The 23,914-nt window shown below is 49.1% G+C and overlaps 1 long non-coding RNA gene across 1 annotated transcript in view; it reads left to right on the top strand.

Moving 5' to 3' along the window:
• The window catches only part of LOC140391455 (uncharacterized), a 113,829-nt gene that overhangs the window by 4,839 nt on the left and 85,076 nt on the right, over window positions 1–23,914 (top strand). Inside the window, exon 2 of the long non-coding RNA XR_011935079.1 lies at window positions 9,419–9,479. This is a non-coding gene — a long non-coding RNA (uncharacterized lncRNA). The remainder of the gene's footprint in view (window positions 1–9,418; window positions 9,480–23,914) is intronic.

Genomic DNA, 23,914 nt, shown 5'->3' with positions numbered 1-23,914 from the left:
TGACAAAGCAGACCCATCTCGGAAGTTAGTTGGAGGAATACACTAGGACCCCTGACGTCGAAGGGGGCTGCAGCAGATGAGAGCTCACCCAGCGCCTCTACATCCCTTGGCAGCATGCATTCAGCTCTCTGTCAGACAGGAGTCAGACATATTACTGAGGAGGAGAGGAGCATCGCTCAGTCCCCAGTGCAAGTCACCATCGTTCTCCCACAGAGCCCGGTCTATGGCATTAGTGTCCTGCCCGTGAACTTAGGCATCATCATTAGAACCTACCGATGGCACCACAGTGATGATAAGATGTCACACCCCGCAGTGGAAGAACTTTTCACTCCCTAGTCCTGATCATCATCAAATCGAGAGGCTATGAGGCTGTCCCTAGTTATTCAGCCCAAGTGGGCCCTGTCCATGGTCCGAGGTCCTTTTATTCTCCTACTCTGCAGGGTGAGCCTCGTTGGACTCCTCCTCATCCGAGACTGTGTGGTTCTCCCTCATCATTGTTGGTCTCCCATCTGCAGCGCCATGTTGTGAAGAGTGCAGCAGACCACAATTATTCGGGACACCTTCAGGGTGTCAGACTGTGTTGCAGGGTAATCCCCAGCCGGCCCAGGAACCGGAACCGCATCTTGAGCAATCCAACCGTCTGCTCAAACAGTACGCATGTTGATGGGTGAGACTCATTGCAGCGAGTCTCACAGGTGTTTATAGCCCCCGCGCTGGCATCATCAGCCACCTCCAGATTGGACACCCCGTGTCCCCGAGGAGCCATCACTCCAGCTGCTGCTCGCACTCGAAAATATCTGGAATCTACGAGCGTCCTGAGGTGTAATTGTCATGGGCACTGCCCTAAAAACAGGCACACACACCTTCATTATGCCCACCTTGTGTCACAAATAGGTTGGGTGTTGAAGGAATGGAATCCCTTGCGGTTCATGAATGGCGCCGCATGATGCCATGGTGACTGCAGGGCCACTCGGATTAAGACTATACCACCCTGTACCTGGGAAATGCCCGCTGAACGTGGAAAGTCTGTGCAAAGCCCGTCTGCCTTTGCAGTCTGGTCTTTCATCGAACCCCACCCAAGAACCTCACAGTCGCCCCCCCCCCCCCCAGTGCTGATCCTCTGTAATCGCCTCCTCTCAAACACTTTCCGGCTCCCACTAAGAATGGGCACTCCCTCTATAGTGGCACAAGCCCAGCAAGGAGCAGACAAAAGCGATGCCTGCCCACCTGCTTCCAGATTCCCTTAAAGCAAGGGCTGCCCCGAAATGAAGGGAAGATAAGGCCTGCTGGTGACCCAACCCCCACCTCCACCCCCAAGATCGAGAGACTGAACCCCAGCTCCGGCCCTGAGTTGGACTTATCTGTGTCCTCCACGTCTTCTCCAGTGCACGTTGAGGATTGAGCACCTGGAGATTCATGGATACCTGAGTGCTCACATCCGAAACCCCCCCAGAGATGAGGCCACCGGGTTCATGTTTAAGCAAACCTGTTGCAAACTGTACCGGCGTGATGTCCCGCAGAATATCCACTGAGTGGGGGAGGTCCGGAGTGAGTGCTCACTAAAGACATGCTGACGTATTAAAATGCGGTTCCCGGGCTCCCGCGATGTCATTTGCACTATTCCACCAGTGTGTGTGTGGGGGGGGGGGGGGGGGAATCGGAAATCCCGGGTCTGGATTCTCCGAAAATGGGGCTATATTCCCACGTTGGCATAAAAATGCAGGCGTTGCACTCCCGAGTTTCCGAGCAAAAACATCCCGCTTCACTTACCTTCAGGGGCCTGGCAGGGACCCAGATTAATTCACGCAACTTTGGCTGCGGATACGGGCGGCAGCACGTCCGGTTCCGAGTCCGTGCATGCGCAGGGCGGTGGCCTCCAGCGGCCGCGCCGAGCACCATGGCGGACTCAGACTGCGGACCAACACCAACAAACTAGGCCCCCCCCCGATCGGCCACGTGCCCGAGGGTCCTTCCGGCCCGATCGCTGCCCTGGCCGTCCTTAAGGCCCTCCCCCGGTGCTCGATCCCCCTGTCCCCCCAACCAGGGCAGCCGTGGACTGAGTCCGCAGCCGCCACTTGGTTAGAACCACGCCGTCGGGAACTCGGCCTGCTGGGAGCGGAGTATCGCTGGGCGGGCCTCTGGCAATGGCCCCCCAGCCGCGCAGCGTAATTCGCGGACGCGTGATTCTTCGGGGCCCGGAGAGGCGCCGGGCTCGATTCGGTTGGGAACTTCAATTCTCAGCCCCGCTAAGAATCGCTCTGGAGAGAATCGAATTTTACGATTTCCTCTGAATTGTGAGCCCTCACTGCTGTTCTCACTGACGGTTAACATAGGCTCATAATCCCCTCACTAAGTGTTTTATTCGGACTCTTTTCAGGCTATTAAATAAACTGTATATCCCAACCTGCCATACTGATGGAGAGACCCAACTTTAACTTCCAGGCCTCGTTTCAACATGATCGATGAGTTACACACCTGATTATTCCGGGAAATGGGCAGCCCGCCCACTTCATGCGAGCAATTTCCAGCAAGGTTCCTGAGGCTCATTTAAAGCAGCAATACATCTCTTAAATTGCGGTTGCATTCCTCAAAGATAGATTGCCTTGCAAAACTGTGCACACAATTGTTCAGCGACCAAGCCACAACGGGTTAGAAGACCTCCTCCATGGCTCGGTTTTACAGGGGGGTGCGTACTGCTCACAGCTCCTACCTCCCCCCTCCCCCCACCGCCACTGCCAGAAGTAAGGTCTGTCTCAAACCGAGCGAGAACCATTGCTCCCCACAGTGATGTCATGCTCTGGGCATCCTAAACACGCTGTGGGTCGGACATGCGCCCTTTAGTTAAAGGAAGTCCTGCCTTCGAGTGATGCAGGCCAGTCTAGGGCCCATAGTTGTCCTTGCAAAGTGCCTAATACCGGTTTCAGCCATGGTCACTCCCCGACACTTTTGTTTTTGAATATGCCGAACCCCAATTTCAATTTTGGCTTGGAGTGAACGTGCATTTCCTGTACACCACGTTGGAGATTTAGCTAGCTGCCTGTTTAGCACCTGAGGAATGGTCATGTCACCATCAAATGCTTCGTCGCAGAAGTTTACACTTGCGTGAATCCATGTTATCTCAGTTAATCAACCTTTTCTCCAAGAAGCAGCTGCTTTATCCCAACTTCTACAAAGAGGTTTTCTTCTGTGCCTCTTTTGATTGTTTTGCTTATTTCAGTCTTTACAAACAGATGTCAGTCTACTGTTTTTGCATTGATTTTAATATCCTGTTTCCTGTGGTCTCCAAGAAATAATGGTGTTCATCAATAAGTGTTTTTTTAAACAGAGTTTACCACAAAAATGTTTAGCTTGGCTGATGTTTTATGATTTATCCGATCACAAAAGTGCCAGACTAGATAACTGCAATAAAAGCAGAAAATGCTGCAAATACTCAAGAAGTCCGGTAACATCGATGGGCAACCAAAAAGAATTAGCAGCTTCATTTTATTTCCAGGGCACCAATCCGGATGCTGGGCTGAATTCCGGATTGCAAAGCTGGAAATGACTGTGGTGGGATGTTTGTGGAGATTTCTGGGGAGGCGGCCAATCAAGAGGCCGCTTCTGGCAGCCCCATCCAGTTAAGGATGGCTCAGCTAGGCTCTGGCAATGCGATCGCCCGGGGTTCAGAACGGCTGGCATCCTCCACTGACAGAGGTGTTGGTGGAGTTGTTGGTGCTGCCGTTGTTGGTGGAGTACCGTGACAGCAGCTCATAATGGTAGGGGCTAGTTTAGCAGAGGGCTAAATAGCTAGTTTTTAAAGCAGACCATGGCAGGCCAGCAGCTCGGGTTCAAATCCCGTACCAGCCTCCCCGGACAGGTGCCGGAATGTGGCGACTAAGGGCTTTTCACAGTAACTTCATTGAAGCCTACTTGTGACAATAAGCAATTTTCATTTTCATTTTTCAAGTGCCACCTGGAGATGTGTAAATGTAATGAAATATTCTGTAGCTGCAGCTATTCTGTAGCCAGGCTATCAGCATGGAGGGAAGCCTTTTCACCAGGCTGTAGACTTCATTGCCCAGTGGATTCATGCTGGGCTGTTTTGCAGAATGTCCCTATGGATCCCATCACGACTGAGATCAGGAGGCTGCCACAATGCCATCCACAGGCTGTAATCACATTTTGGGGAGGGGGGGGGGGGGGGGGGGCACTGCATTGCATGGATCGCCGAGTGGAGCGTGCCGCCAACTGGCTCTTTAATGGGCCGAATTGCCGACCTGCTACTGGCAAACAGACAGTCATTAATTACTCATCCAGACATTGCCACCCTCGAAATAGACCAGAGGTGGGAACATGCTGACTGATCGCAAGCTGGCCCACAACAGGAAATTGCCTCAATGCCTGCCTCCAAACCCACCGCTGCCTCAGAATGAAAATTCAAGCCCAACGTTTCAGGTCAATGACCTTAATCAGTTCTGAATCGGTAACTTTGTTTCCCTCTCCCCAAATGCTGCTCGACCTGCTGAGTATTTTCAGCGTTTTCCGTTTTTGTTTTATTTCAGATTTTCAGCATCTGCAGTAGGTTCGATAACTGCGACGATGCAAACTCACCGAGCAGCATTGCGACCACTTATGTTTCTGAAGTATTTTACAAAATAGCATGCTGACTTTGTGCCATAAAATTGTTTTGTTTTTAATCTCGTTTTGTCATAGCATGAAAGGAAATTTGCATTCCTGATCCTAAACTTTCCCTCATCACATGTTACTAAAGCCCTGATTATAGGTGTGGAACAGTTTTCATCGAATGAGCAGCAGTGGGCATTGCTGCGTCACAGAGCCAGGGACCCCGGTTCAATTCCGACGTCAGGTGGCTGTCTGTGTGGAGTTTGTACATTCGCCTTGTGTCCACGTGGGTTTCTGCTGGGTGCTCCGGTTTCCTCCGACAGTCCACAGATGTGCAGGTTATGTGGATTGCCCATGCTTGAACATTGCCCCTTAGGATATGCAGGTTAGGTTACGGGGATAAGGTGGGATGGACGGGGGAGCGGACCTGGGTGACGTGCTCTTTCGGAAGGTCGGTGCAGGCTCGATGGGCCGAATGGCCTCCTTCAGCACTGTAGGGATTCTATGATCACAACCAATGCTCCAGAACTGGGACCTGGGGTATTTTAACACTCGGGTCTCAGTTTAATCCAAGCCATTCTCAGTGGGTAGCAGCCAAAAAGTGATGAGAAATTGTAAGGCTCCAAGGCTGTTCATTGACAAAAGGTATATGGCGAGGTCAGATCTCATGGGGGACTGTGATCAGCAGGGGGTGGATTTACACTTGCAGGCTGGTGTGTGTTTTCAATGAAATTCAAACCGAAAATCCAGCTCTTTCCTTTTTTGGGCCTCCTCAGACCCAGGTCCTCTTCACTGCCAGGCTGGGTGCCAGAAACTCTGCCGAGTAAAAATTGCGATCAGGTCCTAAGGATGGCACCAGGACCCAACATGCCTATGTTAAAGAGTAACCCAGTGACTTTCTTAGATTGTCTTGCCGTCTGCTCAGGAGAATGGGTCAGAATCAGTGCCTGTCAGCTCCTGGAGGCTTCACATCAGGTTAAATAGACAATCCTAACCGCCCACCGGGCTGGTGTCTGGAGGGCGAGTAGGATTTAAGTTGACCCCTTGGCAACTCTTCAGTATATCTTCCAAAAGGTCTTTCAAAAACAGTGCCTGACAACACCAGTTAATCAGTGCTCACACGCTCTCTGGGTGGGTTTGCAAAGCAGAAGCAATTCTCTGACTGGAAGTCATACACAGTAGCAAATTAAAACACGTTTTAATTCATGCCAAAGTATCTCTTTTTGGGTATGTTTTAGGTCGACACCCCTCAAAATAACCCTTCCCAGATTAACCAATGTTTTCCCTATTCCCGGATGCTTCACAGATTTCTCACAAGTTTGTTTTTCTTAACTATCTGGTTTGTTTTCATATGAGTTAAATACTATTTCAATTAAGTGGCTTATGCAATTCTTTGGTAATGAGTTTGTTAATATGATGGAAGTTTTCATTGGAATGTAGTGGGTTTGGACGACAGTGTACTGTTTACTGCCAAATCACTGGAACTATTTGAGAAGAATTGCACTGGGGGATCAGTCCTGCATGAAACATGAGAAAAACACACAAAATATATGACAGGCGCCGTCCGAGTCTAAGAATTCTTGACAAAGCTGACTTACTAAACCGTCCTTGTCTACTTTTGCCTGTGCATTCAGTTTAAGGCCGAATTTCTGCCGCCTTGTGCACACCAGGAAGAGTTTTTTCCTGGATCCGGGCTGTTTTCCATTCATTATCGGCTGTTGGGGCCCAGTGGACAAGATTTCATGAGCCAACCAATAGATCCCAGTGGAGCAAGTTAACAGTCAAAGCTGAACCTGGGACCATCCATCCGTCCCATGGCCTTTTTTTAAAGCTGCCTTGTGCATCAAGCATCAGCTCCGAGAATAAATTGGGAGTGCTGTGTTGTCTGATATCAAGGAATCTCGCAAACCTTTTTTAAAAATATTGTATAGTTAATGAAGCATCACTGATTAAAACAAAGGCCAACTTTCAAGAATTCAGCCTATATATAGCCTTGTGTCCAAATAAAGCTCGTCGTCTCACAGTTGAAGTAGATGCTTTATTGTGTGAGTTTGTTCTCTCCCCAGCACTTATACTATACATCTTAGCTGGCTGTCTGTGTCCTGCTCACCAGCTGCTGTTCCTGTGAAGAGTTCCCCTTGACTTCCTGTTTGTCTATTATATACATCTCTGGTGCTCCCTCTAGTGGTTACTTAGTTGTAGTGTATTTACATTAACCCCTTGTGTATATACAGTGATGCATATCACTACATCCCCCTTTTTTTCTTTTTACATATTTTCTGTACTTTGTCAAAGAAAATTGTACAAAACAGGTGGATAAATGATGATGTGTACAAGTTGTGATGATATTGATGATTATACAAAGCCAATTAATATTTATGAGTCCAATCTTAATAAAAAAATGTATGGGTCCAAACTTTATGAATTTATTTGGTTGAGTTTCTTTTTCTTCTGTTGTTGACGTGGTGATATTGATATTGTAATTTCTTTATGAATGTCGTCAGTGTTCTTGTGTTTAAGTAACCAACAAGTCATCACGAGGTGTTCGAATGGTCGAACCACTGATGTTGACTGACGTGGACTTTTTTCTGTGCTTGTGGTATCGATTTAGTGTGTCATCTGCCTTGAAAGCTGATGTGCTTGTTTGTTCTGGAGCAAATGTGAATTTGTGAGATTCGTTGTCATGCCATGGTATGTTTGTACTCTTGTCATTGTTTTGGAGTGTGCTGTTACATTGTCCTTCATGTGCAGAGTTGTGTCTTTTCTGTCTTTGTTGTTTTCGTTGTTGTTCTTGTTGGTGTTTTTGTTGTGCTTGTTGTTGCCTTTGTTGTCTTTGTTATGCTTCTTGTTGTTTTTATTGTTGTTCTTGTAGTTTTTGTTGTTGTGCTTGTAGTTTTTGTTATTGTTCTTGTTGTGCTTGTTGTTTTTGTTGTTGGTGTTGTTCTTGTTTCTGTTGTGCTTCTTGTGGTTTTTGTTGTTCTTGTTGCGCTCAATGACTGTTCCGTGTGGAGAAAATGAGTCATTCTCAAAGTTATTGGTGTCAGTGTCCTTTGTGGTATCTGATGTTTCATTGAGCGTTTATTCTGGAGGATTGTGAGAATGATCTGATGTTGCATTGATCTTGGTGACATCAGTCATTTGTGGTTGATTTGATTCCTTGGTGCTCCTCTTCTGCAGTCTTTTCTGGTTGATCTGCTTCATCTTTGATCTCTTGGTGCTCCTCTTCTGGAGTCAACATTGTCAAGATTTCAGTTTCTTGTAGGTTGTCAAGAGTAGATGAGGTTTTAATTGATGCGGTCTCACTAGAGTCATGAGTGGTTGTGCTTTAATTGTCGAAGTTCTTTTGTACAGACGAGTTGAGATCTGTCAATCTCGCTATGATCTTGTATCTTGTCTGGGAATTGTTATTTCTTTGTCACTTGTCTCACATACAGTGGGTTGACTTACATTATCTTCTTGTTGTTCACATGAGCTTAGCAGACTTTCATAGTCTGGTAGTTCTGGTTGCTCAGATAGGGTGGGTAGACCTTCATGGTCTTGTTCATGCATGGATTTCGCTCTGGCGTCTTTAATTGCTTCCATTTAGGAGTTTGTGAACGAGCTCTCTGTGGAGACTTGCGTCGCTCTCTCTGTAGAGGCTTGTAGAAGCTCAACACTCTCTGTGTGGAATCGTGCATTGTTCTCTCTGTGGAGTCGATCTGTGCTCTCTCAACGGAGTCGGTCATTATTCGCTGTGTGGCGTTGTTTTCTTCTTGGCTGATTGACAGGTTGCTGTCATCCAATGTATCGACAATCTGCCATTGCATCATGGTATTGGATTCATCCACCATGAGTAGAGTCGTGTTGAGCTTTTCAACCATGTCGCTGATGCTTTTATGATCATCATATCCGAATAAATCAACCATGCCTGAGTAGTATTCTTCGATAAACAAATCATCTACTTTGGTTTTGAATTTGTTATTGTGCTCTTACTTTGGGTGGTGCAAACTGCTTGTTCCAGGGTGCTGTGAAAGTTATTTTCAACTGCTGGTAGAAGTTCAGGCAATGTTGTGCCTTTTGTGGTTGAATTTTTTGATTTTGTGCCTTTAAGAGTCTTGTTTGCGATTTTTGAGCATTTCCCCTTTAAGTGGGCATGGTCTGAGTCTTCTGACACCATGACGCTCGTGACGTAAAGCGTAGGAATCAATTGCGCATGCGCAAATTGATTTTCCTTTACTGAGCGCATTTTCGTAAACTGCGCATGCGCAGCTTGCGCATGCACAGATCCATCTTCGAACTGTGCGCTCTTTTTGTTCAACTGCGCATGCGTGGCTTGTGCATGAATCAGATTTGCGTTTTTTGTTTCCTGGGCAGTTTAAAATGTGCTCAGACGCCATTTTAACTGCTTTACACAGGTGGAGAAAAACATTTTTGGTGTTCTTTCTTGGTAAAGAGTGAATGTTATTTTTCTCTTACGATCTGCACTTTTTAATCGCAATTTCCAGCGTTAACCTTTCTGTTCTGATAATGATTGTTTGAGTTTCGCATCACTCATCCCCTGTGCAATTTGGTCTCCAAGCATTGAATGTCTTAAAGCAGCATTGTTACAGGTGTTACAGTGATCTTCAAATTTTTTGAATATTACTTCTAATTTGGTGTTGTCTTCACCTTTCAAGTAATTAAAGCAGTTATAGATTTCTCTAGCTTCATGTCCTGCTAGTAGCAGTGCTATTTTTGTTTCTTCTGAGGCCATGCTCAAATCATTAGCTACGATACATAGTTTGAATGATTGTTTCAAAATTTTCCATCTATGACTTAAATTATCGGTTGTTTTCAGCTGCGGTGGTGTTCCAATGAGTTTCATCGACTCAGCGAAGTCTCCCCACGTCGAATGTCTGGTATGAGTTTTCTTCTGTTTTTGATCTTTCTTTGTCTGCATCTTGTGTAATCTTCTGGTAAGCGTTCTGAAGTCGCCTGGTACCATGTATTATTCCTTGTGTCTGAATAAAGCTTGCCGTCTCACAGTTGAAGTAGATGCTTTATTGTGTGAGTTTGTTCTCTCTCCAGTGCTTATACTATATGTTACATCTGAGCTGTCTGTCTGTGTCCTGCTCACCAGCTGCCATTCCTGTGAAGAGTGCCCCTTGACTTCCTGTTTGTCGATTATATACATCTCTGGTGCTCCCTCTAGTGGTTACTTAGTTGTAGTGTATTTACATTAACCCCTTGTGTATATTCAGTGATGCATATCACAACACAGCCCATCACAGAGTGGAATGCTATCGATGTCTTCAATTAATTGTCCTTGTATCTAACAGCATTACTTTATTGCTGTGGAAATCACACTGATCATTCATTACGATTAAAACATTTGGGTTGGAGTTTCTTTGAGTGAGGGAGTCTCCATGGAGGTGTGAAAATGGTGGCTGAAACCAAATTACAGCATTCCCAACCCCATTCCCGAGGTTTCCGATTTTCACCAGTAACAGATTAAGGAAAGGGCACACCCTGCACTTTCAGCCTGGCTGGCCCCATTGCGGGGGTAGGTTGCCCTAAGCCTCCGCGATTTTCAGCGGGTCCGGCCAGCTGTTAAAGGGCTCATGGTTGATGGCACATCAGAGGTGAAGTGAATCATAGTCTGGATGAGGGAAACCTTTAAAAGGTCATTTCAAAAGGGCTTACCCATGCCCCTGATTGCCAACCTATGACCCCTACCCATGTTTATGGCCCTTCATATCCACCCGTGACCCCATCTGTCCCCCAAGTTTCCTCATACCCTCCACGGCAAGGAATTCCCTTACACCACACCCCAGGGCCCCTCTTCGCTTCCACATCGAAATATGGCACTTCCATGCCCCTTTGGCCAGTATACACTTTCTATAAAACCAATGAATGCTATAGTGACAAGAGGATGCTTTTTTAAAGAGCTTTAAAAAGTCATTAATTCATAAAGTTTCACTTCTTGAAAAACAAAACTCCTTTAACTAAAGGCCAATAAAAATGTCAATCTCCAGACTCTATAAGATATAAATAGCAGAAACTGCAAGCACTTGAAACCTCTTTATTTTGTGTAAATCAACATTGTGCAATTGACAGAATAGATTAGAGAGCCAGAGCTGTCAATCAAACCATGTTTGCCCTGGAGTGTAGCTTTTTCAACACTTTAATGGATGAGCTTTCAGCCAAGGATGAGACTATTGATGTGTGTGGGGGGAATGAGATAGCATGGTTGTGGCAAGGGGAGCATATGGCCGGGGGGCTGGAAGGTTTGTCGGATGGGGAAGGTTTGCTGTTTTTATTATAACTGGGGTAGAGTCCCAGGGAACAAGCCAGGCCTTTCAAAATGCCTGATTCAGATTCCTGGAGCCCCTGGGTTGCCTCCAAATTCTTCCGAGGGGCAGCAGAGCAGGGGTAGACTTTGCTGCCATATGTTCTCACTACCCGTTTTGAAGATGACAATCCAGCCCATTGTTACTCACCAGATGCCTTGTCACTCTTATATAAACCAGTGGACAGGCAGAGCTAACCAAACACAGATGAAATCCTATAATACCTTCCAGTATACTCCATCCAAAAAGACAATCAATAATTTGGATTTCTTAGTCCCTCCTTACATATTGAAAGTGGAAAAATAAACTTAATCCAGGAGCACTGGACTGAAAATGGTTGCATTCTGCAGTGTGGGGGGAAAAAAACGACTTTGTGCCGTATGTGACTATTGTCCATGTGCGCCAGAGCCTTTTACACTGGACTCATTAATCAGGGACTACACCATCACCGATGGTCAAGCCGTGTCAATATATCATACATATACAGTACTGTATATTTTTGGGAAGTAAAGCATTATCGGAATCTGGATACATATTTTACGATGCTAGTTGGCAATTTGAATGGAGCGATAAAAGAAAAAACAGTTTGTGCTTGAAATTCCTAAAAAAAAACCTTCCTGTTCCAAAGTATTTCCCTGTTTGACCAAATACTGAGAGAACATGTTGTGAAACAGATGTGATTTTTAAAATATAAATTCGGAGTATCAATTATTTGTTTTCAATTAAGGGGTAATTTAGCGTGGCCAATCCACTTACCCTGCACATCTTTGGGTTGTGGGGGTGAGACCCACGCCGAAATGGGGAGAATGTGCAAACTCCACACAGACAGTGACCTGGGGCCAGTATCGAACTCGGGTCCTCAGCGCCGTGAGGCAGGAGTGCTATCAACTGCGCCACCATGCCACCCCCGAAATGGCTGTGATCTTGGCAAATACTATTTCCCGCGGTTGAACAGGAATGAACATGTTTAAGAGTATGGTTAAAGGAACAGTGCCCAAATAGAGAGCATGTGACACCCCTAACACTCCCAGACCTTTGTACCCACCTGCTCCGATGATCCATAAACACCCTCCATCTGGCATTCCCTAACACAACCAAGGACTCCCCTTAGCACCTTCCCTCAAAGCCTTGCTAGGCCACAAGCCTCCTGCTCAGTGCGTTTAGATCCAAAAATTAGCCTCATCGCTAATGGTTCTATGATCCTGGTTATACTACTTAAAATCATGTCCTTTTCTTTAAAAATATTACAAATATGAAGTTCATAACTTTGTTCTGCTTTGGCACTATTTAATTTAAGATAAAATGGAGTAGTGATGGGTATCGTGTGACTTATTCTGAATCCTGTTAGACAACATGCCTGGGTGGCTTGGTTGCTATGTGGACAGTGAGGCCCATGTTGTTTTACTGGGAAGAAGGTGCAACATGGACAATGACAATGGCATTTCTGATGACTCTGGAGGGACCGTACCCTCCAAGGCGCAGGGAGGGGTTAGGAATGTCATGTTTTCTAAACAGCTATGCTTTCAATTGTCTATTAAATTTTAAGATCTAATGGAGTTGGGGGCCAAAGGGTAGCCAATTAGCATTTCTAGCTGGGTACATGACCCATGTGATTTACATTGCCACGGCGATGGACTCAGGAGGTTGCTATTGGGCTGATGGCAATTTGATTAACGGATTCTCAGCAGTCTTGTCCTTCAAAAAATATTAGCCCATCATTGTTTAGGATCAATGATGCTGCTCATCTACTTTGGCCTATACAGAACCAAGGGTATGAAGCTGGCACAAGTTCTGCCAATCTACCCTGCCAGCTTACCAGCCAGGCAGTCTGGTTGAAAATGATCTCTGATGTCTCACAAGTGACAGTGGCTAGCCCCGAGAGAATGGGCCAAATGGCCTCCTTTTGTTCTCTTTTCCAAAGAGTCAACGTGGAACGTTTCTCCCATCACTGATGCTGAGTATTTCCAGCACTTTCTGTTTTGAGTTCTTCTGTGCTGTGGTACTCTACGATTCTACAAAACTTGTCATGGTCTCTTTTTTTGTGTCAGAACCAACTTCCTGCAAACAAAAGACTTCTAAATCTCCCTGCTGCTAGTTACAGTGCTTGTTGTAAAGCTGCTGGGTTGCGTGGAAATAATGACAAAGAACTAATAGGTTAAACTTTACTGAGAGATCTTAGCAGCTCCTACACGCTGTGTAGGGGGGGGGGGGGGGGGGGGGGCGCACGCACTACCGACAAGTCACTTCCTGTGTACACGTCCTCACGGTGTACAAGTCACTTCCTGTGTACACGTCCTCATGATGTACAAGTCACTTCCTGTGTACATGTCCTCACGATGTACACGCGACCACCCACTCTACACCTGCCTTTCCTGAGAGAACATATTGAAATTAGTTCTTCTGTTTACGTGAGATGCTTGTGGCAAATAATTTTTATTTGCACAAGTTGGTGAAATCGTTGAAGACAAAATTACACATTATGTAATCGACTGCAATCATGAGTAATGGGGACAAAAGAGCTCCCTCAAAAACATTGTTGATAATTTATAATTCTTCCATGAGGTGTCCATTTACAAAGACAAATCTATTTGAAATGCTGCAGAACTGCACGATTTCCAGCACCAGCTTTCATGAGATGAAACAGATCAATCTAGTTAAAGTGTTTATTGAAATCAATGGACACAACAAGAAGGGCAATAGTTGCGTTGCTCTCCCCTTGGTGACGTCCATTGGATTTGTGTCAGTTCAAAGCAATATCTTCTCACATGAAAACCTACCCCATGACATTCCCCTCTGGGTTTATTCTGTTGAGTACAATTCTTCTATAGGCCTCTGTGTGGACTGATATGAGACTGAACCAACTGCAAGTTGTTTTTTGGCACAAGGTCCTTTCTGAAGACAAGAGGACAATCACGTCCTTCTTTTAATCTTGGGGTGTGATTTAATGGAAATGTTTCTATCTGCAGAATCGAGCGGGAACTGCTACGAGCTCTCTGACGCTGGGCCTAGCAAGGCCGTCACCGCAATAAAACGTTAATTGGACCACTTAACGAGGTCCCACAGGCTTCACGCCAAAAATGATTGTCCCGCAGGCTGATTTGCAGGGACCACGCTCGCCAGCTCCGTGTTAACAAGGGAGACCAACACTTTAACCGCCCCTGCACAGCCAACTCCACACAGTTCGCAGCCATGCCACCGAGGAGACCAGCCCCACGATTCGGCAATGCCAACCTGGCCAGATTATTGGACACAGTAGAGGTCAGACGGAATGGCCTATTCCCCCGAGGGTCTCGGAAAGCCTGCCACAGGGCAGCCAGTGCCGCCTGGGAGGTAGTGGCGGCGGCCATCAGCTCAGAGAGCGTAACCAGGGGGAGTGCCACTCACGTGCCTGAAGAAGGTCAACAACCTCCACCAGGCCACATGGGTGATGTGGCACCAGCCCCCTGACATCCTCCCTCCGCAAGAGCATGTGCCTGGCACCGCCCCTGCCCAAACTCCCTATCCCTTCACTACGTCCCAACCCTGCCCCTCCACTGAAACGCCACCCCATACCTGCGATAAGTGACGTGTGCAGCTCACTATGCCCCCTCTGTGTCCGCGCAGGCTAAGTTGGCCCACAGCCGACGGGAGAGGGCCCAGACTGGCGACGGGGTGCCGGACATCAGAGTCCTCATCCCCTACATGGAACGGGCTCTGGAGGTCACGGGGGTGACCGAGGACAGTTCTGTCACCGATGTAGAAGTTGGTTTACAGCGCAGAGCTGAGGTTACACAGCCCCCACCCTGATGCCCTGTTACACGTGAGTTCTTCATGCCATACTGACTGACCCATCTCTCCCACTGACCACATGTCCATTCTCCCGCAGGGTCCTCATCTGACGGTGCCGGCCTGCCCTGGGGTGGACCCGTCCCTGCCCCCTATGAGAGCACCTTGGAGGGGAGCTCCGAGAAGACCACCGTATTCATGGCACAGCTGTCATCCCCAACCTCCACCAGCACAGAGACACACACCTCAGTGGGCGACAGTAGTGGACAGGCTTCAGGGGCACAATCTGGTGAGCAGCAAATAGTTTCTGATGAACACCAGGTGGAGACAGGAATGCCCAGGTAAGACAGCAGTCAGAGGTCTGCTGGTTCCCAGCACCCAGATATTGAACCTCTGGACCAGGCTTACCGGAGCTGATGCAGTCGATAAGGTGCAGCCGTGATGTTCAGAGGGGGATATCAGCGACACTCCAGCAGGTCCATAGCCAGCTGGTGGAGTCAGATGATGGTGCCGGGATTGCATGCCACAAGTGCCACCACTTCTAGAGTGATAACCGCTGTGGAGAGTCTGGTGCACAACATCAGCAGAATGAGTGGAGGTGTCCTAGGTGTGGCTCAGGTCAATGACAGCCATGGCTGAGAACCTCGACAGCATGTCCCAGTCACTGGGGGACGTGACACAGTACCAGGTGGACCTTCATGAGGAACATGTACCAGTCTCAGATGGGCATTGCCAAGGCCCTCCAAAGCATGTTCCGGTCACTGAGGGAGGTGTCCCAGTCACAGGTGGGCATTGCCAAGGCGCTGCAGAGCATGTTGCAGTCACCGAGGAGCATCACCAATGGCGTCGACACTGTGGTGTGGACCATGGGGAACTGCCAGGGCTGGCAGAGCCAGATGACTCAGGGGCCGCTGGGTTCCAACCTGAAGCCACCCTATAGAGTGGTGACGGCAGCTACCAGCTCCGCTGAGACCCATCCCCAGTCAGCACCGTGTCTCGGAGGCAGCACCCAGAACCTGTGGCAAGGTGGTCCATGTGCCACCTGCAAGTGCGCGGGGCCTTCCGGCCCCAGGGCCACCAGAGGACGCCTGCCAGAGGCAATGAAGGGCACGGGATGTGGTAAACAGCAGGCTGCCTCCATCTCTGATATGCATCCTGCGGACACATCTAGGTGCAGCAGCTAAACACGTCAACGATCATTGAGACAGCACGGCGGGGGGAGGGGATTAGGGGTAAGGGATGGAGGGTGTGATGGGGGGGAAGGTTTAGGGGGGTTGGAAGAGTGGGGCAGCACTATCAGGGGATTGGGACAATAGGGGGCACATATGTACAGGAATAAAAAGAGTTGCACTCTAGAAATATGACACCTCTGGCTCTTGCTTCAGCAATGCGGGCGAGCACCAATCCCCTGCCCCAGTTCCCTGGACAGCGTTGTGGATGTAGTTTATATGGACTTTAGTAAGGTGTTTGACAAGGTCCCACATGGTAAACTGGTACAAAAACTGAGATCACATGGGATTCGGGATGGGCTGGCTAGATGGATGCAGAACTGGCTTGGTTATAGAAGATCTAATTAGATCTCGCAAGGCTTACCTAGCATCATAAATCTCGCAAGATTTACCGGGCTAGTCACGTCGCAGGTTGGGCTCGGCAACGCCATTAGATCGCGCCCAATGACACAGGTTCAGCTGCTTGATCAATGACCTTCCTTCCATCATATGGTCAGAAATGAGAATGTGAACAATGGTCATGCCTACTTTCAACAATCTCAAGAGGCAGTTAATGCTCCCCAAAAGGGCACCAGACCTTCCTCAATGGTGTCCTGTGACCATATCCAAAGGGGTGCCTTACTTCTCTGTCCAAAGAACTCGACAAAGTTCAAAGTTGCTTGTACCAGGTCTAACCTGCACATGTCGGGCTGAATCCTCCATGCCTGTGGATTTGATGGCAGGTGAGGGGGAGAATTCAGCAAGAGGGCCAAAAATCAGTTTTAAATGGCATAAATATCCCGTGGGATCTTCCGCTGGTGTCTGCCATAGCGGATCGGGAAACCCACTGGAGGCCGGCACAAAACTGATTTGCATCCCACTAATGGGAGGCAGATGAAGGCCTAAATGGAATCTTTCCCACACGCATGATTCCCCCCCATGCCGCTGGGAAAACACGCTGGTCCGGAATACATCTGGAACAACACTGCGTGCAGCAGGCTGGACTCACGTGAAGAATGCTTGGGCTTCATCTGGAGTTCGGGATGGAGGCCGATCGCGACCCATAGCTTTGGAACACCACAGCAGTGGGTCGGTGGAGGGGGGGGCACGTTGGAGGAAGCATATACAGATGGATCTTCCAGCTCCAGTGTCTTCGAGGAGGTCCAACCTCAAGTCTCAAAGTGTTCCATGAGATGCAGCTTCTTTCTTCAAAGGTGGGCCAGTGATGTTGGGCGCTTTTTAAATATGGCGCCCGGATATGATGGCGGGACACGTACAATCAAGCCCTCCCTGCCATCGAGTATGACAGTAAGCTCCTGGATGCATAATTAATGAGGTCGGGGCTGGAGGATATGGTGTGGTATCCCATCATCCTCTGAAGCAAGGTAACACTCCCATTCCCACCCCGCCCGGGGACTTAGTCCCAGATGTGGAAATAGGCTTTTCTTGTTCGATGTTTACTCACATTGGTTTATTTCTCCATTCATTGCGACGTTCCGTGTGTCTTCAGCCTCCTAATCTTCTCTCCCCAGACCTCGTCTCTAAAATTGGTTAACTTTGTTTCCCATTGTCCATCGATTCCTATATTACCACTGGCTTGGTTCAGCTATTCAGACGTCGGGAGATTACGTCCAGTATTCTGGCCTTGCCACAGCTGCTGCTGCTCCCCCAATCCTGCTTTACATAATTGCAAACCATTATTCTTTAATTACGTTCCGGACGACTGTGAGCTGCCCTCATATTATTTACACCGAGGTCTGTTTTTAAGCCATGTTTTTGCTTAATGATATTCAAGTTATTGTGAATTGTTTCAGGCAAAATGGTGTTCAGGCACTGGAAAACAGCACGCAATATTTCCAGGCTTCACAAAAAAAGAAGAAAAGTAGCACGCAGCAGTCACAGAGTTAAATTAAACCGATGCTGTTCCATCATCTTGTTCTTACTATAGAAAAAAGTGATAATGCCCACGTATTAATGTATGATCATGTTTTTTAACCCCCGCCCCCCACTGCCGTGGCATAATTCCCAGCAGTGGGAGGTAGACCGCCATTGGCCAGTGGTGGGATCTTCAGTGGAGTTTCCCATTGAAGCTACCCCCGCCGCCAGGAAACCCGTGGGGGATCGCTGTCAGCGGAACCCAAAGATCCTGCTGGCGAGAAAGGCCGGAATATTCGCTGCCAAGATTGCTACCAACTGAACCAAAGCTAACAGATGAGGTTACAATTTATAGTGAGGAGGCAAGCATTGGGCTTGATCAATCTGTAGGGAATGGGTTCATTTGGGTATAGTGACCAAGTCTAATAGCTTAAAAAATATAGTTGTTCATTCGACTGTGAGAAATTAAAGAGCAGAACAAGTGGATCATAATTCTGAAGGATTGAGGCCTGTGCTCGATTGGAAAGGAGATAGGAAATCATTTCCAAACACAAAGCACAACAGGAAAAGTCCTTTTGGGGGGAAATTCCCACACTGTGCAGCAGGCAATGCTTTTGTAAATTCATTTTAAGCAGAAGCTCATGATTTCATTCATCTCTTATTGTGTACATTGAGCAGATTTGGATTGACGGTCTAGGAAGAATCACCTTGACTGGCAGTTGTTTGCCCACCAGTCAACAACGGTATATTTGCTGTTTTCGTAAGGGCCAATGTCAACTGAACTTGGAACTCTTAATCCGAACTTCAACCTTTTGACATTGTAGCTAATGGGCCATCTAATACCAGACTGATTCTAATCAGCTTCTATGAAGCCCATAGCAATCCAGCTTGACTAGTTGTTCCCTGTAACACCTGACAGAGCAGTTCCAGGATGCAGAACTCCAGGACGGGATTCTCTGTCGGCTGACGCTGGAATCGGGAAACGCGATTGTGCGGAGAATCGGTTTTGATGCCGAAATAGTGTCGGGCGCCGGTTTCACTCCAAATCGCAATTTTCCGATGCCCCGACAGCGGCATCAATGTGTTCCACTCCGCTGTTGGTATATCATTAGCGGGCCTGACCCAGTATTCTCCGGGGCCTCCGCAATACCTCGCCTGCATCGGGGCGAATTCCCGACGGCGAGGTTCACTTGTGCTTTTAAAAATCATGAAACAGGCGTCGTGGCTGCTGAGGGAGAGGGGGTACGGAAAGTGTCCAACATCACCAAAGTTTGCTGACAGTTGTACCGCTGGCTGGGGGGTTCCTGCCAGGGCCATGGGGAGTAGTGGGGGTGTCCGGGAGATGGGCTGTGGGGTCGGGGTTGACGGGTACGGAACAGCATTGCCGCGGCCTGCAAGGCAGCCATGCCGCTGCACACGCCATGGACTGTCCACTGTGAACTTAGGGCGACTGTTCGTATGGGTGGCCCCCAGGCCATACCCGTAGGTGCCCTCTAGCCCCAGCCAACCCATCAGCGGGTGGGGTGCTCTGCAGCGCAACCAGTGTCATCGTGTTGGCTGGGTTGCTGCCTGTGGGGAGTGAAGTGTGTATATGCGGCTGCAGCTTGTCAGCCTCCTGAGTGTCAATCGTAAATCCGGCAAATCCCGCACCGTTTCTCATTTGAATCAATTGTGTTACGCGTGGCGCCATTGCTAGCCCCTCCACAGTCACTGAATCGGTCCAGGTGCAGCGCCAGTTATGCTGTCGTGGAAGCCCGCGAACCCTATCCCGGTGTCAACACAGTCTAAGGAACAGAGAATTCTGCCACCAATCTTTTACTTGGATTACAGAGTCAAGCAGAGTCATTGGATGATTCCAAGTCAAATCTTGCCTTTGTTCTTGCTCGGTTGAAGGGTGGGAGGAGTTCCTACTTAATGTTGCTTGGAAGTTGAGACAGATCAATGGATTTTGTACAGAGACACACACAAACAGTAATAGTTGTCACTTAGATAAACAGCAGTTCCAGCTTAGCATACAACAAATGTCTGCAGGTACTGCTTCAACTGCCAAAATATCTAGACAAAAAATATCCCCCCACAACTGAAAAGTTGGCCATACATCAACCCAACAATGATAAATCTTGATTGAAGTGAATAGATGAGAGTGAGGCACATTAAGAATGCAGTAGCATGTGCTGTACAAGTTAAGTGGAGGGGCGGCAAACGTAGAACACCTTAAGTACATAGGGAAATAGAACCATATCCTGCGCCCGTTCATTGCAATGCAGACTGCACTGTATCTTTGCACGGCCTGTTCATTATCATGATTGTTGCATGGAACCAACATTAACCATATTGTTTAATGGCTGTATACATCAGCAGGTGGTCTAAGACCACTACTTGCCAGCACTGCTTAAAATCAGCCTGCACCTCTCACAGGGGATGCGCAGGGTGACCCCTGGAGCTTTGTAGTTGTCCTGTGTGACAAAGAACAGGGGGTAGCCAACCTTTTCTGTCACCGAAGGCTTTGGTGGAAGATTTGAACAGGAGGAAAGATGCCCTGTGCGTCCACAGGGGAGAGCAGGAAGCACTCCAGACACAGGGTGAAGAGGTGGTAGGATCAGGTAGCCTCAAAAATTAATATCAGAAGTGCTGCTCCAAGTACCTGGATGCAATGGCTCAGGTCTTCAAGTTTCTGGATTGTCAGACACTGGCCACAGCCCTGAAAGATCTGTTTCAGGGCCCTTTGGAACTCAATGACTCTGTGGGAATTGCCTGGAGTGTCCAAATAGTAATTCCCTGGTTCCCCAGGACCTTCGAATAAAATATCTGACTTCAGATGCTTCTCTTACATGGATATTTAACCAGGAAGTGTTGGACTCTTGCATAGCTACACCGCCTACTTTCCCGACTACCCCACCTATTACCCAAATCCCCCCTCGACACGCAGGCTCTCCACCAACCCGACCTGACTAGCCACCACACCCTGGGGACTCCGCCTCTGGCTACGCCCATCTGTGAGCCATATATAAGGGGCTGCCTGGTGGGCTGTGCAGCAGTTAGCACATGTCTCAGCTCTAGCATAGTTCTTAGTCTATTAAAGCCTTCTTTACCGTTTACACTCTAAGCGTCATTATTGAGGGTACCTCAATTTAATAGATTAAACTAGATCAGGATGGACGCAGGCCTAAAACCAGAGAAGCTCAATCTGGAAGCACGGACACCGGAGGCAAAGGAAATTTTAAAATACTGGCTGTGGTGCTTCGAGGCCTACCTGGACTCTGCAGAGATTCCCATCCTGGGGCCACGCAAGCTGAGCCTACTCCACGCCCGGATGAGTCACAGAGTCTCCGCCACGCTCGAAAAGGCGACGACTTATGAAGAGGCGGTCGAGTTACTCCGCAAGCGGTTTGTCAAACCCATCAACGAGGTACACGCCAGACATCTGCTCTCTACCTGCTGGCAGCGCTCGGGGCAATCGCTAGATGAATTCATCGAGAAACTCACCGTGCTTGCCAGGGACTGTGACCATCAGGATGTGACAGAGGAAGTCCATATGAACCTGCACATCAGAGACGCTTTCGTGTCCGGCATCCGCTCGACCTACATCCGGCAGCAGCTGCTCGAAAATGGGGAAAGACCTCCAGGACACGCTAACGCTCGCCTCCTCGCTGGAGGTGGCCCGACATAACTTGGGTACGTACCCCGCGGACTCTGCGAGCCCCCCCCGGACTTCCTCAGACTCAGCCGTATTACAGGCCTGCGCCACGCGGCGACCCTCTCACCAGGGGGGCACACCGTGCTACTTCTGCGGACAGGGCCAGCATCCACGCCCACGCTGCCCAGCCCGCTCCGTGATCTGCAGCGACTGCGGGAAGAAGGGGCATTTTGCGAGGGTCTGCCTGGCCAGACCCAGGGGCCAGAAAAACAAAGAACAGCCGGCCCGAAAATCAGGCCCGCAGGCCTCGCAATGCGGCTGCGTACCGACCCGACACGCCCCCTTCTGACGCGTCATCAGCCTCGTGCGAATCATGTGAGCGGCCATCTTGTCGGCGGCCATCTTCTCGACCCGACATGTGCGACCGACGGCGGCGGCCATTTTACGAGTCCGACTCAGCCAAAACATCTGCAGAACTCTATGATGCAGGTCCAGGTCAACGGGCGCGACACTGCATGCCTCTTCGACTCCGGGAGCACGAAGAGCTTTATCCATCCTGAAACGGTAAGGCGCTGCTCCCTACGCACCCATCCCGCATTCCAAACCATAGCCCTCACATCTGGGTCCCACTCGGTACAAATCAAGGCGTACTGTATTGCGGATCTCTCGATCCAGGGCGCCAAATACACCCGTTTCAAATTTTATATCCTCCCTCACCTCTGTGCCCCCCTGCTGCTCGGACTGGATTTCCAGTGCAGCCACCGAAGCCTGACACTGAAGTTCGGCGGACCCTTGCCCCCCCTCACGGTATGCTGCCTTGCGACACTGAAAGTCGCACCCCCCTCGCTATTCGCGAACCTCACTCCCGACTGTAAGCCAGTCGCCACCAGGAGCCGGCGCTACAGTGCCCAAGATATGACTTTTATCAAGTCAGAGGTCCAGCGTTTACTGGGAGAGGGGGTCATCGAGGCTAGCAACAGCCCTTGGAGAGCGCAAGTGGTGGTAGTCCGGTCCGGGGAAAAGAAATGGATGGTCGTGGATTATAGCCAGACCATAAACAGATTCACGCAGCTTGATGCGTACCCCCTTCCTCGCATCGCGGAAATGGTAAATCGGATCGCCCAATACCGAGTCTTTTCCACGGTCAACCTCAAATCCGCCTACCACCAACTCCCTATCCGACCAAAAGACCGCCCCTATACTGCCTTTGAAGCAGCCGGCCGGCTCTTCCACTTCCTCAGGGTCCCCTTCGGTGTCACAAATGGTGCCTCCATCTTTCAAAGGGCGATGGACCAAATGGTGGACCAGTACGGTTTGCGGGTTACATACCCGTACTTGGACAATGTCACCATCTGCGGCCATGACCAGCAGGACCATGACGCTAACCTCAAAGTTCCTCTAGACCGTCCGAGCCCTTAACCTGACCTATAACGAGGAAAAATGCGTTTTCCACACCACCCTTCTAGCCATCCTCGGCTATGTCGTGGAAGACGGGGTCCTAGGCCCCGACCCCGACCACATGCGCCCCCTTAAGGAACTCCCTCTCCCCTGCAGCCTCAAGGCCCTCAAACGGTGCTTGTGGCTTTTCTCTTATTAAGCCCAGTGGGTCTCCAAGTATGCGGACAAAGCCCGCCCACTCATAAAGAGCACCATTTTTCCCCTCTCGGCTGAGGCTCAATTGGCCATCAACCGCATCAAGGCCGACATCATCAAGGCCGCTATGCACGCGGTGGACGAAACCATTCCTTTCCAGGTAGAGAGCGATGCATCAGACATCGCCCTGGCTGCTACCCTCAATCAGGCAGGCAGACCAGTAGCGTTCTTCTCCCAAACACTCACCGCCTCCGAGGTTCGACACTCTGCAGTCGAAAAGGAGGCACAAGCCATTGTGGAGGCTGTGCGGTGCTGGAGACACTACCTCGCCGGTAGGAGATTTACCCTCATCACCGACCAACGGTCAGTCGCCTATATGTTCGATAACGCACAACAGGGCAAAATAAAAAATGATAAAATTTTGAGGTGGAGGATCGAACTCTCCACCTACACGTACGACATCAAGTATCGTCCAGGGGAGCTCAACGAGACCCCAGATGCCCTGTCCCGCGGCACATGTGCCAACGCGCAGGACGACCGCCTGCATGCCATCCACAATGACCTCTGCCACCCGGGGGTTACCCGGCTCGTCAATTTTATCAAGTCCCTCAACCTACCTTACTCAACCAAGGAGGTCAAGGCCATGGTCAGGGCCTGCCCGATCTGTGCGGAGTGCAAATCGCACTTCTACCGGCCAGACAAGGTTCGGCTCTTGAAGGCCTCAGGTCCCTTTGGGCGACTGAGCGTGGACTTCAAGGAGCCCCTCCCGTCCACCACTCGTTATGCCTGTTTCCTCACCATTATCGATGAGTTCTCCCGTTTCCCATTCGCCATTCCCTACCCCGACATGACCTCATTCACCGTGATTAAGGCACTGCACAGCATCTTCACTCTGTTCGGTTTCCCCGCTTATATCCACAGCGACC

Source organism: Scyliorhinus torazame, chromosome 15, assembly GCF_047496885.1.
Source record: "Scyliorhinus torazame isolate Kashiwa2021f chromosome 15, sScyTor2.1, whole genome shotgun sequence".
Lineage (NCBI taxonomy): Eukaryota > Metazoa > Chordata > Chondrichthyes > Carcharhiniformes > Scyliorhinidae > Scyliorhinus > Scyliorhinus torazame.
This window is presented reverse-complemented; position numbering and strand designations above follow the sequence as displayed.